General features: G+C 42.1%; 1 pseudogene; it reads right to left on the bottom strand.

Annotated features, from left to right (window-relative positions):
* Positions 1-934: 934 nt before the first annotated feature.
* Positions 935-4,756, bottom strand: LOC119339724 (annotated as a pseudogene).
* Between the last annotated feature and the right edge of the window lie 679 nt (positions 4,757-5,435).

The raw sequence follows: 5,435 nt of genomic DNA, 5'->3' as shown, positions 1-5,435 counted from the left end.
CTATCATGATCCTCACTGTGTAGGCAATCCGCACTGGCGAATTCCTAACTCCTTAGTCAGAACAAATTCCTCAGCGACCAGAAGAACTTCGTCTCTCTCACTGAAGAAATTGAATGAACTGTATGAGATTTCCAAAGGCTTCACTCGAAGGGTTTGGTAGGTGTAGGATTTTGAGTTGAGCATCACATGGAAATTTTTCCTTAGTATTTCCTCGACCCCCTTTAACAGTACGGTGTTTCCTATGACTCAAGAAAGAGAAAAACAAAACTATGAAAGCGAAAGTCTTCAAGCTTCATATTCCTCGCATGAATATCAAGTCTTCACGGATACACCAATTTCTTCACTTTCAAAGTCTTCATGAAAGTCTTCAGAAATACCAAAATCTTCAGTCGAAGATATTCATTTTTCGGGGTCGACTTTCCCTGTAAATATCAAACTCCCCATAGACTTATAGACCTGTGTACACTCACAAATGCATTAATCCCTTAACCTATAAGTCTTCAATACACCAAAATCACTAAGGGGCACTAGATGCACTTACACATGAAAATAACAAATGAAGTGAATCTTTGGAGGCAGCAAGTGTTACCTTGAATTTGTACTCGTAAATCTGGGTCTTATGTTCCTCCTAATTTCCTAGCCTGATCTTTAATTTTACTCCCGTGGTGTATTGGAGAACCTAACTTGTTGCACATGCATGTGTAGGACATAACTCATCCAGCTGCTGATATATGGCCGTCTCCAGAAGAGTAGATACCTAGGCTGAAAGGATTCACAATATATTTACACATTGCGCCGAGCTAGAAATTTGAATGCCTGACATAGTACATAGCTGTGCTAGCAAGCCTGCCAGAATTCACAATTTAGTACTATATATGTAGTAATAAATAGAGAAGAAGGGAAATGGTAAGAACAGCCGGCGTGTTACCTTGGGCTAGGAGCTTACAGACAAATTTCTTCGATTTAGTTTCTTGGCTTGATTGTGTAGCTTGCGACTGCATTCGTTTATTGATAGCTCCCGCAGAGAAGTGGGGAATCCCTTCTTGGGCAGCGGTCGGATTTTTCGACAGCTGATGGCTTCTAGTGTCCTGAGAGAAGGAAGGCCGTGTAACCCTTGAGGGAAGGACCGCAGACGCCGGCACCTCCAAAAAATTAGTTCTTGGAGTGAGGTGAGGAGCTGAAGCGCTTTCTCTTCATCTTTCGTGAGGTTCTCCACCTCTCGATCACACGTGATCACTAACTCCTTCAGGGTAGCGGCGAGTAGTTGACAAACTGGAGCAACAAGCACAACTGAGATGCTATCCACATCAAGTCTTTCCAACTGGAGTAAAGAGCCAGCTGTAGGTGGTAATAACTTTTTACTCCTTGTTATTTCCACCGCCAATTCCGAGAGAAGATCCGCGGCTACAGAGTGAGGGTAATTTTCAATTATGTTGTGGACCGCCAAAACCTTGTGGTTGGAAGCCATGAGAAGATTAAACCCATCCACTTTGAAATTCTTACAATCTTGTATGCTTAGATAGGTGAGAGACGTAAGGGACGAGAGCGATGCCATCGACTGCTTGCTTGAGTATCCTTCAATTTCAAGTTTCTCGAGGGAGGTTAAACTTTGGAGGTCTATGCATGGGATAGTCGATCCTGCTTTAAATGTGATGCTCTATACTTTGCCGGCCATATTGTGCCAGGCGACTGCACTGCTATACCTCGTCAAATACAAATTATGGTTGGCGTACACCATCTTCCCAGTACGCCTACTATACACAGTAACTTCAGTTAGTGTGCAAGTGTGAGGCATGACCGGCATAGGCAACTTTGGGCAACCAGTAATTTCAAGTTTCAACAGATGGTTATAAGAGCCCGCAGGGCAATCCTGTAGGAACGGTAGTGAATAGAGATTGGGACATTTTCTGCAAACAATTCTTTCAAGCATTGAAAATGAATGGGCATTAGGTGTCCCAACCCACTCAGTAAATTCTGACAAAGAATCAAGAACAATCTCCTTCAACTGCATAAAACTTCTAGCCGTAACCCCAACAATGCCTGGTCTGATCTGAACAAGTGTAGAAATGTGAATCAATGTGAGTGATCTGAGATGCAATAACTGCCCAAAAGGTGGAAGAATGGACCAAGACACACCCTCTAGGTGAAGAGAAATAAGCATCTTTATGCTCATGTGATCACACAACCAATGAGGACCGACTGAACCACCATGGTTTATAATGCCAAGTGATTGCAGATTAGGATGTGGCTCAAGACCACCAAGAACATCAGATAATTCTGCTGTACCATCAAGGGCACTAGATGATTCTGTTGGACCATCAAGGGAATCAGATGATTCCGATGCACCATCAGATGATTCCGACGCATCCAATTCTCCCCAAACCAACCTCAACTCTTTCAAATCACCTTTTGACACAAGCTTGGCTTTCCTGGCCTCTTCCTTGGTTGCCACATTTCCAAGATTATATATACTGAGTTCTCCTCCAAGCACTGTTAAATCCCCCAACTCACTTAATTCAAATCCATCACTCCCTTTCTTGACATGGAATTCTTTAAGCTCCTTTAAATTCTTCATCTTTCCTACCTCAGGAACATTGGAATGGACTTCTCTTTCGGCAATAAAATGGCATAAATTGCTAAGGCGGTTAATGTCTTTAGGTAAGTTAATACTTTGATCATACCAATCACTTAGGTCCAATAATTGCAAGTGATAAAATCTTGGAAGTGTGCTAGGGATAGTCACTTCTGAACCAAAATTTGATGGACTAATTTTTAGGTATCGTAGGTGGATAAGTTTTGGAAAGAAATGTGGTAAAGATTCTGGGGATTTGACTTCGATAAAAAGAACACGAAGAGCCTCCATTTCCTTGAATGTGTCTTCTATAACCTCATCAATTTGTTCCTCATATTTTCTAAAAATCATTAGAGCACGCAAATTTGCAATGTCTACCTTGCTCTTTAATTTAATCATTTCTATCCTAGAAGTCTCAACGTATTTGTCTTTCATGGTGATGGACAAATGACGAATGGATTTTGGGACATCATTAGCTCTAAAGCTTGCATTGCTATATATATTTAGGCATTCTTGTGACGAGACACTCTGAGCTAGTTCATGCAATAAATCATGCAGCGCATAGTACTGTTGATTTGACCAACGATCATTCTCCTTCACGAGAAAACCATTTTTCAAAAGTTCTTCCATGTAATTCTCATATTTTTCAATGATCCCTAATGCACTCCAAAAACATGTAATCTCTAGATTGCTAAACCTATGGTCTTCTAGAAATAGGGAAAAACATGAGAAACATTTTTTCAGTTGGAAAGGAAGGTAATCATAGCTAATCTTTAGAGATGGCATAATATCATCATAATTTTTTTGTTTTTGCCATTCATTATCTTTGAGAACTGCCATCCAATGTTCCTCACGTAGGTCATTCTTCAATAGCCGACCAACTGTTTGGGCTGCTAGAGGCGAACCCTTCAATTTCTTGGCAATATCCTTTGCAAGACTAGTTAATCCATGTTTTTTCTCGGGTTTTTCTCCTTCAAATATTAATCCTTTGAAGAATGTTAAAAAACCATCCGGCTCAAGGCCTTTGAGCATAATGGGGTTGGTTGTTTTCACATCATCAACTTTAGACGGGAACCGAGTTGTGACGAGAACCATGTTACCTGTGGTTTCGCCCTGTCCCAAAGGAGCTAGCAGGGTTTCCCAGTCCTGAGTAGTGCATTCCCATATATCATCAAAGACAATTAAAATCCTTTTTGACTTGATCCTCTTTTGAATGGATTTCTGGAGCTGGTTTGAACTTGATATTTTATATGCGCTGTTTTTTTCTTCTATTTGGCTAAGGATCTGCTGACTGAGCTTGAGCACATCAAAATGAGTTGAGACACATATCCAAGCTCTGACAGGGAAGTGCTCTTCTACCCTTTCATCCTTATACAAGTGTTGAGCAAAAGTTGTTTTTCCAATACCCCCTGGACCAATTATAGGCATAACTGAAAGAGTTTTATTGCTATTTGTGCAATTGGTGATGAGATCTTTTATGGTCTGCTCAAACAGGTCTCTCCTCCCATACAAATTTTCTTGTGCAGTGATTGATCCTGTGAGAGGTCGTTTTAGGTTGACAGTTGTAGTAGTGGTGCTATGGTCTGGGATTATTTTGAGCAACTCCAAGAATTGGTCACACAGGGAGTGCATTTCCTCTATCGCTTGTTTGATTTTATTGGACACGGCCACTCTATCGAATGACAACTTAGTAACTGAACCATCATTACCTCTACCAGGGTTGGCTGTATTGTTAGGATCATTCATAGCAGCAGCACCATGATCATCATCTTGCAGCAGCCAACAACAAAACCATGGAAGGATGAAGTTACCGATGGTATGGTGAATGGCATGACGGATGTGGCGAGCATGACCCCAGAGGGTATTGCCCAGATCCGGCACCGCGTACTGAGTGCCGTCGAGCTGGTCCTGGATGATGAAGTAGTGGAGCTCGTCCAGCGCGTCCTCCGCCTTGCCCACCTTGGTGTGGAGCTTGTGCAGCAGCTCCTCCAAACTGGGGTTGTTGATCACGCCTCTACGCTGGGCCTCCCGCAGCACCACTTGTGTGCGCATCAGATCATCTTTGATCTTCTCGGAGTTGAGGCCGAGCTCAGCACTGGCGACATACGCCTGCACAAGGTCGTTGGACAACAGATTCACTATCCTGCCGACGAGCCCACGTGCCGCGCCAATCGCCACCTCCATCGTCCTTGGCGCCGGCAGGATCAACTTTTGGGGGGCTTTTGTGAGGTGAGTCTTTTGGACAGGGGTGTGGCGTTTTTTGTGTGTCAGAGCTATATGTTAGTGGGTAGTTGATAGATGGATGGATGATCAATTTATAGCATGGGACGATTCCTGTTCATCTGCGTCCTGAGTCTTCTATTATGTTCTGCTTATCAAAATAAACATTATACGCATCTTTAAATGGTGTACCTGTTGCCAGTCAAGTTCACATCACAAGGAACTGTCCTTGAGTCACAGATTACAACTGGTTCGTACGTGTACTCCTCATGGCAGTGTAACTGAATTTGTTCTCAAAGTAATTAGAGCCCAACTGAGAGAGAAAAATGTTTCACAGAATTTGCCTCTAGCATACCAAAAGTTTGTTTCCAGCAGCCCAAGAATTGTTATTGGTTTATATTTGCTTCTATATTAAATGGATTTGATTTCCATACAACAAATGACTACTATTCAATCGACCCCCTTCATTCAAAAAACAAATACTGCTGCTGCTGATACGCAAATGAACTACTCCCTCCGTTCACTTTTATATGTCATTTCAGACAACTCAAATTGGGCTGTTTTGTACATTGTCTGAAACGTCTTCAAGGTCTTATAAAAGTGAAAAGAGGGAGTAGAATAAAAATCTAACACAAGGTCCACA

This window comes from Triticum dicoccoides, chromosome 7B, assembly GCF_002162155.2.
Source record: "Triticum dicoccoides isolate Atlit2015 ecotype Zavitan chromosome 7B, WEW_v2.0, whole genome shotgun sequence".
Lineage (NCBI taxonomy): Eukaryota > Viridiplantae > Streptophyta > Magnoliopsida > Poales > Poaceae > Triticum > Triticum dicoccoides.
This window is presented reverse-complemented; position numbering and strand designations above follow the sequence as displayed.